General features: G+C 40.5%; 1 non-coding gene across 1 annotated transcript; it reads right to left on the minus strand.

The window, feature by feature from the left end:
• Nucleotides 1–18,055: 18,055 nt before the first annotated feature.
• Nucleotides 18,056–18,152, minus strand: trnae-uuc (transfer RNA glutamic acid (anticodon UUC)). Its single transcript has 2 exons — nucleotides 18,112–18,152; nucleotides 18,056–18,091 (listed from the first exon to the last, which is right to left on the minus strand). It is a non-coding gene; the product is annotated as a tRNA-Glu (tRNA).
• Nucleotides 18,153–18,470: the final 318 nt, after the last annotated feature.

The raw sequence follows: 18,470 nt of genomic DNA on the forward strand, positions 1-18,470 counted from the left end.
GTTGTTGTTGTCCTAGCTATTTACTTGTTGTTGTCTCACCCATTGTTGACTTAACTCTCCCAATCAACACCTGTGATTACTTTATGCCTTTCTCTAATGTCAATATGCCTTGTGTACTGTTGTTTAGGGCAGCTCTCATTGTTTTATTTTACTGCAGAGCCCCTAGTCCTGCTCAATATGCCTCAGATAGCCCCCTTGTCCCACCCCCCACAAATGCGGAGACTGCACCTAGCTTAACTGGCGCCTCCAGAGATGCAACCTCTCTCATCGTCGCTCAATGCCTAGGTTTACCCCCACTGTACTCGCACCCTACCATACCCTTGTCTGTACACTATGCCCTGAATCTATCCTACCACGTCCAGAAATCTGCTGCTTTTAATGTCTGTTCCCAAAACACTAGACAACCAGTTCATATAGCCTTTAGCCGTACCCTCATCCTACTCCTCCTCTGTTCCTCTTGTGATGTAGAGGTTAACCCAGGCCCTGTGTGTCCCCAGGCACTCTCATTTGTTGACTTCTGCAACTGTAAAAGCCTTGGTTCATCAGAAGCCTCCTCACTAAGTTTGCTTTATTCACTGCTTTAGCACACTCGCCAACCCTGATGTCCTAGCCGTGTCTGAATCCTGGCTTAGGAAGGCCACCAAAAATTCTGAAATTTCCATCCACAATTACAACATTTTCCGTCAAGACAGAACTGCTAAAGGGGGTGGAATTGCAATCTACTGCAGCGATAGCCTGTAGAGTTCTGTCATACTATCCAGGTCTATGCCCAAACAGTTCGAGCTTCTACTTTTAAAGATCCATCTCTCCAGAAATAAGTCCCTCACTGTTGCTGCTTGTTATAGACCCTCCTCAGCTCCCAGCTGTGCCCTGGACATCATATGTGAATTGATTGCCCCCCATCTATTGTCAGAGTTCATACTGCTAGGTGACCTAAATTGGTATATGCTTAACCTCTTGGGGCTAGGTGGGACGCTAGCGTGCCACCCGTGGTGCACTCCATCAACAGCAGGTGCATTTCAAGAGCGGCAAATTTGAATCCAAATAAATGTCAAAATTCAAATTTTTCAAAAATACAACTATTTTACACCATTTGAAAGATAAACATCTCCTTAATCTAACCACGTTTTACGATTTCAAAAAGGTTTTACGGCGAAAGCATAAATTTAGAGTATGTTAGGACAGTACATTTACAAGAGTTGTGTGTAATGTTTTGTCAAGTCAAAGACAGGGTCACCAAAACCATAAAACCAGCTAAAATGATGCACTAACCTTTTACAATCTCCATCAGATGACACTCCTAGGACATTATGTTAGACAATGCATGCATTTTTAGTTCTATCAAGTTCATATTTATATCCAAAAACAGCGTTTTACTATGGCATTGATGTTGAGGAAATCGTTTCCCTCCAATAACCGGCAGTCAAGTCAGCGTCACAAATTAAATAATTAAAATTAGAAAACATTGGTAAAATATTATATTGTCATTTAAAGAATTATAGATTTACATCTCTTGAACTCAATCAACTTGCCAGATTTAAAAATAACCTTACTGGGAAATCACACTTTGCAATAATCTGAGCACTGCGCCCAGAAAAATACGCGTTGCGATACAGACTAGACGTCATGTTGGGGAGATCTAAAATCGAAAATACTATGTAAATAATCCATTACCTTTGATTCTCTTCATCAGATGTCACTTCCAGGTATCACAGGTCCATAACGAATGTAGTTTTGTTCAAAAAAGCTCATCATTTATGTCCAAAAATCTCCGTCTCGTTAGCACATGATGTAAGCCAGCCGGACTTCTCGTCATGAACGAGGGGAAAAAATATATTTCCGTTCGTTCAAACATGTCAAACGTTGTATAGCATAAATCATTAGGGCCTTTTTAACCAGAACATGAATAATATTCAAGGTGGACGAATGCATACTCTTTTATAACGTATTGGAACGAGGGTACCCAACATGAACTCGCGCGCCAGGTGTCTAATGGGACATCATCGTTCCATGGCTCTTGTTCGGTCAGATCTCCCTCCAGAAGACTCAAAACACTTTGTAAAGGCTGGTGACATCTAGTGGAAGCAATAGGAAGTGCCAAAATATTCCTAAGCCCCTGTGTTTTTCAATGGGATAGGTTTAAAGTCAATACAACACATCAGGTATCCACTTCCTGTCAGAAAATGTCTCAGGGTTTTGCCTGCCAAATGAGTTATGTTATACTCACAGACACCATTCAAACAGTTTTAGAAACTTTAGAGTGTTTTCTATCCATATATAATAAGTATATGCATATTCTAGTTACTGGGTAGGATTAGTAACCAGATTAAATCGGGTACATTTTTTTTATCCAGACGTGCAAATGCTGCCCCCTAGACCCAACAGGTTAACACCCCGGCCGTCCTACAATCTAAACTAGATGCCGTGAATCTCACACAAATTATCAATGATACTACCAGGTACAACCCAAAATCTGTAAACATGGGCACCCTCATAGATATCACCCTGACCAACTTGCCCTTTTAATACACCTCTGCTGTTTTCAACCAGGATCTCAGCGATCACTGCCTCATTGCCTGAGTCCGTTATGGGTCCGTGGTCAAACGACCACCCCTCATCACTGTCAAACGCTCCATAAAACGGAGTCAGGAACCGATACACATAGTCAGTTAGGAAAGCAAAGGCTAGCTTTTTCAAACAGAAATTAGCATCCTGCAGCACTAATTCCAAAAGTTTCAGGACACAGTAAAGTCCATGGAGAATAAGAGCACCTCCTCCCAGCTGCCCACTGCACTGAGACTAGGAAACACTGTCACCACTGATAAATCCACTATAATCAAGAATTTCAATGAGCATTTCTCTACAGCTGACCATTCTTTCCACCTGGCTACCCCCTACCCCGGTCAACAGCGCTGCCCCCCGCATCCCCCCCGCTTCTCCTTCACCAAAATCCAGACAGCTGATGTTTTGAAAGAGCTGCAAACTCAGGATACCAAAAAACAAGCTGGGATAGACAATCTGGACCCTCTCTTCCTAAAATTAGTCGCCGCCATTGTTGCAACCCCTATTACTAGTCTGTTCAACCTCTCTTTCGTATCATCTGAGATTCCTAAAGATTGGAAAGCGGCCACGGTCATCGCCCTCTTCAAAGGGGGAGACACTCTTGACCCAAACTTTTACAGAACTATTTCCATCCTGCCCTGCCTTTCTAAAGTCTTTGAAAGCCAAGTGAACAAACAGATCACCGACCATTTCGAATCCCACTTTACCTTCTCCGCTATTAAGTTGTATTAATATACAACTGAGCAAGAGGACAAGTACATTAGAGTGTCTAGTTTGAGAAACAGACGCCTCACAAATCATCAACTGGCAGCTTCATTAAATAATATCCGTAAAACACAAGTCTCAACGTCAACAATTAAGAGGCGACTCCGAGATGAGGGCTTCTAGGCAGAGTTGCAAAGAAAAAGCCATATCTCAGACTGGCCAATAAAAATAAAACATTAAGATGGGCAAAAGAACACAGAAACTGGACAGAGGAACTTTCCAGCTACAATAGTCATTTACAACATTAACAATGACTACACTGTATTTCTGATCAATTTTATGTCATTTTCATGGACAAAAAAATATGTTTTTCTTTCAAAAACAAGTACATTTCTGAGTTTCCCCAAACTTTTGAACGGTAGTATATACATATATATAGGACAAAACACACATCACGACAAGAGAGACAACACAACGCCCCATAAAGAGAGACCTAAGAAAACAACATAGCATGGCAGCAACACATGACAACACAGCATGGTAGCAACACAACATGACAACAACATGGTAGAAACACAACATGGCAGTAGCACAACATTGTAGCAGCGCAAAACATGGTACAAATATTATTGGGCACAGACAACAGCACAAAGGGCAAGAAGGTAGAGACAACAAAATATCACGCAAAGCAGCCACAACTGTCAGTAAGAGTGTCCATGATTGAGTCATTGAATGAAGAGATTAAGATAAAACTGTTCAGTTTGAATGTTTTTTGCAGCTCGTTCCAGTCGCTAGCTGCAGCGAACTGAAAAGACAAGCGACCCAGGGATGTGTGTGCTTTGGGGACAACTGGGGGCATCCTGTCCGGCTGTGTCACCACCTGGTACAGCAACTGCACCGCCCACAACCACAGGGCTCTCCAGAGGGTGGTACAGTCTGCCCAATGCATCACCGGGGGCACACTGTCTGCCCTCCAGGACACCTACAGTACCCGATGTCACAGGAAGGCCAAAAAGATCATCAAGGATATCAACTATCCGAGCTACGGCCTTTTCACCCCGCTATCATCCAGAAGGCGAGGTCAGTGCAGGTGCATCAAAGCTTGGACCGAGAGACTGACAAAAACTTCCATCTCAGGACCATCAGACTGTTTAATAGCCATCACTAGCCGGCTACCACCCGGTTACTCAATCCTGCACCTTAGAGGATACTGCCGTATGTACATAGACATGGAATTACTTGTCACTTTAAATGGAACACATGTCACATTAATACTGTTAATATACTATTTTACACATGTCATATGTACATACTGTATTCTACTGTATTTTTGTCAATACAACTCAGACATTGCTTTTCCTAATATTTATATATTTCTTTATTCCCTTCATTTACTTTTGATTTGTGTGTATTGTTGTGAATTGTTAGATACTACTGCACTGTCGGAGCTAGGAACAAAGATTTTCACTAAACCCGCAAAAACATCTGCTAAATATGTGTATGTGACCAATAACATTTGATTTTGATTTGATTTTGTAGTGTATAATTCAGATCAGATGGACATTTTAATGTCTATGGAATGTTCCTATGGAATGAGACAATTTTGATTGCATTTGCTATAAGCGTGTACACCATGAACTTATGCTATCTCATCAAATTCCCTACTGTCAACTTTCCTACACAGTTGCCAGCTGACGTGTTGTGCCGTCATGTGTCCTGAGGTTGTGGATTATGTTCCAAACTAAGCACTGACATCACCCAAACCAGTTAGTCTGCACAGTTATCCTATTTCCCATGTAAAATAGCCTTTGATGGACCAAAACATCACCCATACTATATTTTCCCCATTAAAATGCTTAGTTGAGTAAATGTAACATATCTCTCATCTCTAACTATCAGTAAGGTTGAATGACAGGCTAGGTGGGCACAGCAACATCCAATCCTTTCATACATTACATCATGTTTTCACAAATGATTTGTTTAACCAACCGTTTGTTAATTTCTGTGCTCACTTGTGTATGTTTTGTTGGTGGTGGTGTGTGTGCGTGTGCGTGTGCGTGTGGGTGTGCGTGTGCGTGTGTGTGTGTGTGTGTGTGTGTGTGTGTGCAGAGAGACGCTGGGGAGGAGAGTATCTGTTTGCCACTTACGGATAAATAGAGAGGCAGAGCTCAGAGTTTGTCAGAAGGCGGACCTGACAGGGTCACACACAGGACCAAGCAGGCACAGGACCTCAGCATTTTGACCCTTTATTACAAATGGAGGAAAACAAAGATGTTCAATACTGTTTTCAAGACAGAAACTCTTCTTGCAGAAAGGATTTGCTATCGACATCTATCTACATAACACTGTACATCTTCTTGTCATTGTTTTCAGCAGTTACAGTATTTTTGAACGTACTGGTGATCATCTCCATCTCTCACTTCAAGCAGCTCCACACTACAACCAACCTGCTCATCCTCTCTCTGGCTGTGTCAGATCTCCTGGTTGGACTGATTGTGATACCAGTAACGACTGTAGCAATAATGGAACCATGCTGGGTTTTTGGAGGATATTTCTGTGTGTTTCATATCTACATAGATTTTTTATGTACTTCTTTATCTCTGGGCAATTTGGTCTTGATATCTATTGACCGCTATGTTGCTGTGTGTGATCCCTTATTATACAACTCTAAAATAACAATGAGAAGAATTATGTGTTGTATATCCATTACCTGGTGTTGTTGTATCATATACCGTGCTGCTATTATAAACAACTTTGTAAATGTACAGGTACCCAGTAGGTGTTTGACAGAATGTTTTATTTTTGAAGGAATAACCTGGGGTAATGTCATTGACGTTGTATTTACAATGGTTGTCCCGTGCTCTGTTATTATAACACTTTATATGAAAATATTTGTGGTGGCCAGATCACAGGCCAGAAAGGTATTTTCAAAAGAGGCTGCCAGTGTGTCTGGTGTTAAAACTCTACAGGCTAATAAGTCTGAGAGAAAAGCAGCAAAAACTCTTTCTATTGTTGTTTTCACCTATTTCATTTGTTGGATTCCATTTCTACTTTCTTCTTTCTTTCATTTGTCTTTTTTTAGCGACAATTTATCATTTATCATTGGTTTTCTGCCACTGATTAATTCTTTTATCAATCCAATCATTTATGCATTCTTTTATCCATGGTTCAAGGTGACAGCTAAACATATTTTAACTCTGATCTTAAGGCGTTCATAGTTCCTTTGTTTTCGTTCCCCAGTTTGAGAAACAGGTTAAATATGGTTTTGTAATAACATTGTTGTAATTTCTTCTTTCATGTAACAATACACTGACATGACTAATCTCAGTGTTGTCATCATAGATATATGTGGTTTTTATACAGAATAATTTGTCTGAATTGGAATGGAATGACTTGGAGAAGGCAACAGAAGGATCAAGCGTTATAAAAAGCAATGAAGACATTTTGAGTTGTATATTCCAAATACCAAAGTCTGTAGTTGTTCCATGTTATTTAATGATAAATAGTATGTAAGTATTCTAAAAGTACATTTTTAGGACATCATGAGTATTATGTATGTTTAACAACATCACCATCTAGTGGCTCAATTGGTACACAATGCCTTCAACAAGTAGGCAAATTGAAATGTGCAATATGCATCATATCAGATAACATCCAAGGAAAAAATAATGGTGTATTGTATAAGTAGTTGATGGTCAAAATTAAGAATATGCAAATATGGTTAACACTTTATAATGTTCGGTAATAAACTATTTGTGAGGAATTTACAGTTTGCTTACCATTTTTGAATCATTACTCCCACATTTGTTAAACGTTAGTCAGCTCGGTATTCTCAAATGTATAAATAACTACTATATGCATTAATGATTAAGCACAACAGTGCAGGAAATCACAGTAGACACTTCAACCTCAACATACTGGGTATGAACACTACCACTACTCTCACTACATCACTGCTGCCAGGTCAGGGGGAGCAGCTCTCTCAGATGCTGTGGAGTCAGAATGAATATAGAGATTGGTAACACTTTATAATAACACTTTGTAATAAAGAATGTATAATGGATTAGTAAATCGTTTATTCACCATTCATGTGTCATTACTCCCACATTTGTATTAGTAAGCTAGTAATTCACACATCTATAAACAACTTGTATAGTCTGCAATAATTATTCATAAGATCATTCATATAATGTTTATTAAATATCCTTATAAATAATTTAATAATCATTAGTAAAGTATTTTTGCAGTCCCTAATCTAAAGTGAGGACTATTCATACTTTCTTAATACTTAATAAATGTTTTGAACAGTGACCAGTGTAATTTCTCACAAGAAGATGGACATGCTATTGGTAGACATTCCAGCAGTACCTGATGCTCCTTAAGTTCTCAAAATGACCTAGAACATTTCAATGGTTAAACAATAAGCACACAACACAGAGGATGTTAAAGGAAATATATTGAATATTATATTCCAAAACAGTCACACTGTTGTAGTAGTGTGCTGAAGGAAGTAACGTGTTTGTCTGAAAATGATAACATTCGTGTTTATTGGCAGTGACTATCAAAACCAAAGTGTGGATTGCAGTCACTCATTTAGAGCAGTTCATAGACTGCTTATATGGTAAGGGAACCAATATCTAAATAATAATTTAACTGAACATTACGTTTAAAGGGTTATTACCTTTTATACACTACCAAATCAAAATCAAATTTTATTGGTCACATACACATGTTTAGCAGATGTTACTGCGAGTTTTAAGCAGAATTCTTTGTTCCTAGCTCCAACAGTGCAGAAGTATCTAACAGTTCACAATAATACACACATGTCTAAAAATAAAATAAACATATCAATATTAGGAAAAGCAATGTCTGAGTAGTATTGACAAAAAAATGCAGTGGAATACAGTATATACATATGAAATGGTTAAAATAGTATGTAAACATTATTAAAGTGACTAGTGTTTCCTTTAAATTGACCAGTGATTCCATGTCTATGTACATAGGGCAGCATCCTCTAAGGTGCAGGTTTGAGTAACCGGTTGGTAGTCAGATAGTGATGGCTATTTAACAGTCTGATGGCTTTGAGATAGTCTCTCGATCCCATCATTGATGCACCTGTACTGACCTCGCCTTCTGGATGATAGCGGGGTGAACAGGCCGTTTCCCGGGTGGTTGATGGTCTTGATGATCTTTTTGGCCTTCCTGTGACATCGGGTACAGTAGGTGTCCTGGAGGGCAGGCAGTGTGCCCCCGGTGATACATTTGGCAGACCGCACCACCCTTTGGAGATCCCTAAGTGTTTAGACCCTTTACCCAGTACCTTGTTGAAGCACCTTTGCCAGTGATTACAGGGTATGACGATACAAGCTTGGCACACCTGTATTTGGGGAGTTTCTCCCATTCTTCTCTGAAGATCCTCTAAGGTCTGTCAGGTTGGATGGGGAGCGTCGCTTTCTTGTCCCGAAGCCACTCCTGCATCGTCTTGGTTGTGTTTTTACGTCTAGGAGCAAAAACAACTCAGCCGCTAAGTGGTAGGCCACACAAGCTCACAGAACTGGAAGGCTGAGTTCTGCAGTGCGTAGCGAGTAAAAATCCTCTGTCCTCGGTTGCAACACTCACTACTGAGTTCCAAACTCTGGAAGCAACATCAGCACAAGAAGTGTTCATCGGGAACTTCATGAAATGGTTTTACATGGCCGAGCAGCCAAACACAAGCCTAAGATCACCATGGGCATTGCCAAGTGTCGGCTCGAGTGGTGTAAAGCATGTCGTCATCTGACTCTAGAGCAGTGGAAACGCGTTCTCTGGAGTGATTAATCACGCTTCACTATCTGGCAGTCGGATGGACAAATCTGGGTTTGGCGGATGCCAGGAGAATTCTACCTGCTACAAAGCATAGTGCCAACTGTAAAGTTTGGTGGAGGAGGAATAATGGTCTGGGGATATTTTTCATGGTTCGAGCTAGGCCCCTGAGTTCCAGTGAAGGGAAATATTAACACTACAACATACAATGACAATCTAGACTTTGTGGCAACAATTTGGGGAAGGCCCTTTCCTGTTTCAGCATAAAAATGCTGCTTTGTACATAATGAGGTCCATACAGAAATTGTTTATCGAGATCGGTGTGGAAGACTCTGACTGGCCTGCACAGAGCCCTGACCTCGAAACCATCGAACACCTTTGGATGAATTGGAACGCAGACTGCAAGCCAGGCCTAATCGGCCAACATCAATGGCCAACTTCACTAATGCTCTTGTGGCTGAATGGAAGCAAGTCCCCACAGCAATGTTCCAACATCTAGTGGAAAGCCTTCCCAGAAGATTGGAGGGTGTTATAGCAGCAAAGGGGGACTAACTCCATATTAATGCCCATGATTTTGGAATGAGATGTTTGACGAGCAGGAATCCACATACTTTTGGTCATGAAGTGTACCTTAAAAGTAGGGGCCTGGATCAGAAAAACTCAGTATCTCATGTGACCACAATTTGCCTCATGCAGCACAAAACATCTCCTTTGCAGTGTGGATTGGGCTCTCAAGTGGCGCAGCGGTATAAAGCACTGCATCTCAGTGCTAGAGGTGTCAGTACAGACACCCTGGTTTGAATCCGGGCTCTATCACAACCGGGAGTCCCATAGGTCGGTGCACAATTGGCCCAGAGTCGTCCGGGTTTGGCCAGTGTAGGCCGTCACTGTAAATAAGAATTTGTTCTTAACTGGCTTGCCTAGTTAAAGGTGGGAAAAAATGCCTGTTGATTGTGGAATGTTGTCCCACTCCTCTTCAGTGGCTGTGAAAGTTGTTGGATATTGTCGGGAACTGGAAAATGCTCCCGTACACGTCAATCCAGAGCATACCAAACATGATCAATATGTGACATGTATGGAGAGTATGCAGGCCATTGAAGAACTGGGACATTTTAAGCTTCCAGGAGTTGTGTACAGATCCTTGCAACATTGGGGAGTGAATTATCATGCTGGAACATGAGGTGATTGCGGCGGATGAATGGCAGTGCAATGTGCCTCAGGATCTCGTCACTGTATCTCTGTGCATTCAAATTGTCATCGATAAAATGGAATTTGTTTCTTGTCCGTAGGTTATGCCTGACCATACCATATCCCCACCGCCACCATGGGACACTTAACAAAATGTGGGAAAAGTCAAGAGGTCTGAATACTTTCCGAATGCACTGTATATCATAAGATAATATTGTAATTACAATTATTTTGAAGACCAACATATCCTTAACTACAACAACATTTTCCGTAATGGTTACTGAAATGTTTTACTTGCTATGTCTGTGATATGCATTCTTTTTTATCAACCTTGGTTGAATGCACTGACTGTACGTTACTAAGGACAACAGCGCCCGCTAAATGAACAAAATGTAAATGAAAACTTGCAAAGAACACTGGGCAATATGTAGCTGCATGGGAATTCCAGTAATATACTGTCAATTTGATTACAGTAAAAATGTTGGTTACATGAAATGATTTGCCGTAAAATGGACTACAGTCGCTGTACTGTAAAATAAATTACAGTAACTTACTGGCCAATTGCTTCCAGTAAGTTCCTGTACATTTTACAGGAAATGTTTTAGTGTGGTTCCAGTTGCACCTACTGGGACAGCACCAGTCTGCGGTTGGGCTCGTGGCACCTTGTACAGGGACACACTGAGGGCCTATGGGACCAGAAGGAACCTTGGTTCGTCATTTCCAACTGCGCCAGAGAAAGCTGCTTCACTGGCTGCAAGACGGACATGTTGAAGAACAGATGTTTCTCTACACAGCCGTGGCAGCTGCCGCTTCAAATTGACACCAGTCAACCTGCAGGGGACAGACAAACCAGACATATTAGGTTCACACTCCTGAAGTAGGAACCTAGGTTTCAATTTACAATATTTGGAATGTCAAAGTCAATATAAACCTCGAACTGCATAAACAAACCAAATGTTGTCTGACTTTGTCCCCTTGTTTCTTTTTCATTGGTCAATTTTGGCCCCAAAATAATGGGAGTGAATGAACTCAAGATGCAACTGTTTTCAAAATGGTATCTCGTAAATATCAAACATGTTCAAATATGGCTTGTGTAGGCCCATGCAGCTCAATAATTACTTTGTCTCAAATTGGAATTCAGAAAACAATACACATATTCCTCTATCATTCACAAATCCTAAAGGGGCAATCTGCAGTTCAAACAACAACAAAGCGTCCACCCCACCACCTTTTAGGTAAACATTTTAGGGATGAGACTGGGGAAATGTAACCATTTTCCCGATTGGCGCAGCAGTCTAAGGCACTGAATCTCAGTACTAGAGGTGTCACTAGATGGTGTCACTGGATGGAAAATTACTGAGGATAATAGCGAACGATATTGCCACTCCTATTTGCAATATTATACATTTAAGTCTACTAGAAGGTGTGTGCCCCCAGGCTTGGAGGAAAGCAAAAGTAATTCCGCTACCTAAGAATAGTAAAGCCCCCTTTACTGGCTCAAATAGACGACCAATCAGCCTGTTACCAACCCTTAGTAAACTTTTGGAAAAATTTGTGTTTGACTAGATACAATGCTATTTTACAGTAAATAAATTGACAACAAACTTTCAGCATGCTTATAGAGAAGGACATTCAACAAGCAAAGCACCTACTCAAATGACTGATCATTGGCTGAGAGAAATTGATGATAAAAAGATTGTGGGGTCTGTCTTGTTAGACTTCAGAGTGGCTTTTGACATTATCGATCATAGTCTGCTGCTGGCAAAACGTATGTGTTACGGCTTTACACCCCCTGCTATATTGTGGATAAAGTGTTATCTGCCTAAAAGAACACAAAGGGTGTTCTTTAGTGGAAGCCTCTCTAACATAATTCAGGTAGAATCAGGAATTCCCCAGGGCAGCTGTCTAGGCGCCTTACTTTTTTCAATCTTAACTAATGAATTGCCACTGGCTTTGAGTAAAGCGAAAGTGTCTATGTATGCGGATGACTCAACACTATACATGTCAGCTACTACAGTGACTGAAATGACTGCAACACTTAACAACTAGTTGCAGTTAGTTTCAGAGTGGGTAGCAAGGAATAAGTTACTCCTAAATATTTCTAAATTGAAAAGCATTGTATTTGGGACAAATCATTCATTAAACCTTAAACCTCAACTAAATCTTGTAATAAATAATGTGGAAATTGAGCAAGTTGAGCTGATTAAACTGCTTGGAGTTACCCTGGATTGTAAACTGTCATGGTCAAAACATATTGATACAACAGTAGCTAAGATCGGAAGAAGTACGTCCATAATAAAGCACTGCTCTACCTTCTTAACAGCAGAACCTAGTTTTGTCGCACCTGGATAACCTTTCAGTCGTGTGGTCAGGTGCCACAAAAATGGAAATTTTGCAATTTGTTCAGAACAGGGCAGCACGTCTGGCCCTTGGATGTCCACAGAGAGCTAATATCAACAATATGCATGTAAATCTCTCCTGGCTCCAAGTGGAGGAGAGATTGACTTCATCACTACAGTAGTTGTATTTATGAGAGGTATTGACATGTTGAATGCACTGAGCTGTCTGTTGAACCAAACATACCCCACAAGACATGCCTCAAGAGGTCTCTTCACAGTCCCCAAGTCCAGAACAGACTATGGGAGGCGCACAGTTCTACATAGAGCCATGACTACATGGAACTCTATTCCACATCAAGTAACTTATGCAAGCAGTAAAATTAGATTTAAAAAACAGATTAAAAAAATACCTCATGGAACAGCGGGGACTGTGAATCAACACAAACATAGGGACAGACATTTGCATACACACACACAATAACATACGGAACTATACACACACATACACATGGATATTGTACAGTATGTATGTGGTAGTGGTGGAGTAGGGGCCTGAGGGCACACTGTGTTGTGAAATCTGTGAATGTATTGTAATGTTTTTTAAATTGTTCAAACTGCCTTAATTTTGCTGGACCCCAGGAAGAGTATCTGGTAATTTCACCGCTACGGATTCCATCTTTAAAGCTGCCAACCTCATAGTCATTGTCTGATTTCAAATCTAAACCTTTGCAGTATAGAGCCAAAAGAAGAAAATATGCTTTACTGTCCCAATAATTAGAGGGTGCTGTTTGTAACCCAATTGAACTAAATGTGGCCTGTAGACGTCACTCTAGGTAAAATCACATAGGAGTGCATTATGTTCAGCAGAGAGACATTTTAACTAAATGCCTTTATGATGAGACCATTTAAACTATACAGAAAGCAAATAAAGGTCTTGTAAAAACTATTTGTCGCTAAATCCGGAGAAATGACAGACCATGTAAAAACTGTTAGTAACTAAATCCAACTCGCAGGAACAGTAATAATAGGTAATTAGCACTAATTTTTTCATGTTACTTTGATAAGTTTCAGCCATATGTTTTACTGTGGCTGTTACTATTCTTTAATGTTGGAGTTGCCAATAATGCTTTGCGTATTGTTTATCGTGTGTAGTATTATTCCTTCCTGCGTAAGTATTATTCTTTTGGTTGGACAAATACTTTTGCAGAAGTGGTTTCATTGTTGTATTGATAAACATAGTCTTTTGCATGCACACTTACGACAGCATTTTCTGCCATGGGCGAGCATCTAGAGTCATCCCAGGGTCACCCCAGATGGTTCTTGGTGCTTGCTCATTAGCATTGTAATTTATGACCCTGTGGTGCCAGGGCAGATCTGATAAGATCTCAGCCTTGTAGATTCTCACAGAAGGCTGGAGAAAGGGTGCCATAAATCTTGAGCCTCTGTCAATCCAAGTAATTTGTTTCTCTCTCTAAGAGGTGAAATGTTTATGTTTATGTTGATATGTGTTTATAGCCCATTATAGTCATGGTGTAAGTGTAATGTTTTTTTTCCTAGCCACCGTCCTTCTACACCTGCATTGCTTGCTGTTGGGGGTTTTAGGCTGGGTTTCTGTACAGCACTTTGAGATATCAGCTGATGTAAGAAGTGCTATATAAATACATTTGATTTGATTTGATTCTATTTTTTCTTCGTTTTTTTTCCAAGATGGCGTAGCAGTCAGACGTCTTTGTCCTCGTCTTGTTCCGTGTCCCGTGTATATGTATTTTATCTTCTTTGCATATCTTTTTAATATTTTTTCTAAACCTGAACTTCAATATACTCTTCTGCAACCCACCTCACCCAATGTTGTTTGGATTTGCTATTTTCAAAAGTATTTTTCTTTACTTCTGAACCAGAATCCCCCAACAGGAGCTAGCCAGCTAACGAGCTACTAGCAAGTAGTAGGCTAACCACTGCTTGCGGTCATCAGCTAACATCTAGCTCGGAAATCTCTTTCCAGTTTGCACAATGCGATTCAAACCAGAGCGTACCAGACTTATTTTCTCTCCATATTCCCGGATTCCTACCGCAAGCGCTGATCCATTTCACCTGGATCATAGCTAACTGCAATATGAGTTGCTACTCTTGGCTAACGTCTCTGTCCCGAAGCAAGCATCAATTAGCGCGGAGCTAGCCCATGCTAGGCCCATCTCCTGGCAAGCTGAAGAGGTCCATCAGCCACTCATTGGGCTACAATACCTATTTTTCCAATTGGCCTGGACCCCTTTCACTACACGAAGCCCTGCTAATCCATCACGGCTGGACTACCGACGTAATCTGCCCGAGGGTTCTTTTTGCAACAGGCCCCTTTGTCGCGACGTCTCCTGAATGCCCATCTGCTAGCCTGCTAGCTGCGGCCCGCTAGCTGTCTAGAGAATATCGGACTGTTAGCTGAATAGGTCCATCGGCCAATTTTCTTGGGCCACCATACCTATTTTGCCAATTGGACTGGGCACCTTTACTACACTAATCCATCACGGCGAGGTTCCACACGAGGAGGCTACAACAGACTTCTTCCGTCGTGACGTACCTCTAAGGCCCTTCTCCTAGCTTGCTATAGCTTGCCCATCAGCTGTCTGAATCGCTGTGTCTCCATACAGCTTAACTACTCACTGGACCCCTATGATCACCCAGCTATGCATGCCTCTCCCTAATGTCAATATGCCCTGTCCATTGCTTTTCTGTTTAGTGATTATTGTCTTATTTCACTGTAGAGCCTCTAGCCCTGCTCAATATGCCTTAGCTAACCCTTCAGTTCCACCTCCCACACATGGGGTGACATCACCTGGTTTAAATGATGTTTCTAGAGATAATATCTCTCTAATTTTCACACTATGCCTAGGTTTACCTCCACTGTATTCACATCCTACCACACCTTTGTCTGTACATTATGCCTTGAATCTATTCTATCTCACCCAGAAACCTGCTCCTTTTACTCTCTGTTCCGAACGTACTAGACGACCAGTTCTTAAAGCAATTTAGCCGTACACTTATCCTACTCCTCCTCTGTTCATCTGGTGATGTAGACGTTAACCTCTTACATCTAGACGTTCTGCTAGCGGAACACCGCTCCAATATCCAATGATCGGGCGTGGCGCGAAATACAAACTCCTTGAAAATCCGAAAACTTCAATTTTTCAAACATATGACTATTTTACACGATTCTAAAGACAAGACTCTCCTTTATCTAACCACACTGTCCGATTTCAAAAAGGCTTTACAACGAAAACAAAACATTAGATTATGTCAGGAGAGTACCCAGCCAGAAATAATCAGACACCCATTTTTCAAGCTAGCATATAATGTCACAAAAACCAAAACCACAGCTAAATGCAGCACTAACCTTTGATGATCTTCATATTTATATCAAAAACCAGCTTTTTACATTAGCATGTGACGTTCAGAACTAGCATACCCACCGAAACTTCCGGTGAATTTACTAAATTACTCACTATAAACGTTCACAAAAAACATAACAATTATTTTAAGAATTATAGATACAGAACTCCTTTATGCAATCGCGGTGTCCAATTTTAAAATAGCTTTTCGGTGAAAGCACATTTTGCAATATTCTGAGTAGATAGCCCGGCCATCATGGCTAGCTATTTTGACACCCACCAAGTTTGGCACTCACCAAAGTCAGATTTACTATAAGAAAAATTTGATTACCTATGCTGTTCTTCGTCAGAATGCACTCCCAGGACTTCTACTTCAACAACAAATGTTGGTTTGGTTCCAAATAATCCATAGCTATATCCAAATAGCTGCGTTTGTTCTTGCGTTCAAGACACTATCCGAAGGGTGACGCGCCGGCGCATATTGTGAAAAACAATGTCAAAATATTCCATTACCGTACTTCGAAGCATGTTAAACGCTGTTTAAAATCAATTTTTATGCGATTTTTCTCGTAAAATAGCGATAATATTCCGACCGGGCGACGTTGTTTTCGTTCAAAGACTGAAAATGTAAAATGGACTCTTCATGTGCACGTGCGCCCTCGTTTCATTGTTCTTAGATCGACCACTATCCAAATGCGCTACTGTTTTTCAGCCAGGGACTGTAGAGTCATCATTCAACGTTCTGGCGCCTTCTGAGAGCCTATGGGAGTCTTAGAAAATGTCACGTTACAGCAGAGATCCTCTATTTTCCATAAAGAGGCTATAGAAGGCCAAGAAATGGTCAGAGAGGGCACTTCCTGTTTGGAATCTTCTCAGGTTTTGGCCTGCCATATGAGTTCTGTTATACTCACAGACACCATTCAAACAGTTTTAGAAACTTCAGTTTTTTCTATCCAAATCCAATAATAGTATGTATATCCTAGCTTCTGAGTTGGTGTAGGAGGCAGTTTAAAATGGGCACATATTTTTTTCAAAATTCTCAATACTGCCCCCTAGCCCTAACAGGTCACCTCAACTTGCTCAATTTTGACATTATTTATTACAAGATTTAGTTGAGGTTTAGGGTTTAGTGAATGATTTGTCCCAAATACAATGCTTTTCCATTTAGAAATATTTAGGACTAACTTATTCCTTGCTACCGACTCTGAAACTAACAGCAACTCTTTGTTAAGTGTTGCAGTCATTTCAGTCACTGTAGTAGCTGACATGTATATTGTTGAGTCATCTGCACATAGACACTCTGGCTTTACTCAAAGGCAGTAGCAATTCATTAGTAAAGATGGAAAAAAGTAATGGGCATAGGAAGCTGCCTTGGGGAATTCCTGATTCTAACTGAATTATGTTGGAGAGGCTTCCACTAAAGAACACCCTCTGTGTTATTTTAGGCAGACAACACTGTATCCACAATATAGTACGGGGTGTAAAACCGTAACAAATACTTTTTGTCAGCAGCAGACTATGATCGATAATTTCAAAAGCCACTCTGAAGTCTAACAAGACAGCCCCCACAATCTTTTTATCATCAATTTCTTTCAGCCAATGATCAGTCATTTGAGTAGGCGCTGTGCTTGTTGAATGTCCTTCTCTATAAGCATGCTGAAAGTTTGTTGCCAATTTCTTTACTGTAAAATAGCATTTTATCTGGTCAAACACAATTTTTTCCAAAAGTTTACTAAGGTTTGGTAACAGGCTGATTACTGCACTGTTGGAGCTAGGAAGAAAAACATTTCACTACACCCGCAATAACGTCTGCTAAATATGTTTGTGTGAACTATAAAATGTGATTTTGATTTGATTGTGCATTAAAGGTAGTAACCCTTTAAAAGTAATGTTCAGTTAATTTGTGTATTGGTTCCCTTACCCTGTAAGCAGTCTATGAACTGCTCTTAGTCTATGCCACTCTGACATTGCTCATCCATATATTCACATATTCTTAATTACATTTAGCAGACGCTCTTATCCAGAGCGACTTACAGTAGTGAATGCATACATTTCATGTATTTTTTTTGTTTTTGTACTGGGCCCCCGTGGGAATTGAACCCACAACCCTGGCGTTGCACACACCATGCTGGCTTTGAAAACACCATGCTCTACCAACTGAGCCACAGGGAAGGCCAAATCTATTCCTTTACTTAGATTTGTTTGTATTAGGTATTTGTTGTGAAATTGTTAGATATTGTTAGATATTACTTGTTAGATATTGCTGCACTGTCAGAACTAGATGCATAAGCATTTAGCAACACCTGCAATAACATTGCTAAACACATGTTTTTGACCAATTAAATTTGATTTGATACAAAGGACTGCAATCAGTCACTTCCTAGAAACAAGAATGCTATAATTTTCAGACAAGAATGCTATAATTTTGCTATATGCTATAATTTTCAGACAAACACGTCACTTCCTTAAGCACACTATCACAACAGTGTGACTG

The sequence above is a fragment of the Salmo salar genome, chromosome ssa21 (genome assembly GCF_905237065.1).
Source record: "Salmo salar chromosome ssa21, Ssal_v3.1, whole genome shotgun sequence".
Lineage (NCBI taxonomy): Eukaryota > Metazoa > Chordata > Actinopteri > Salmoniformes > Salmonidae > Salmo > Salmo salar.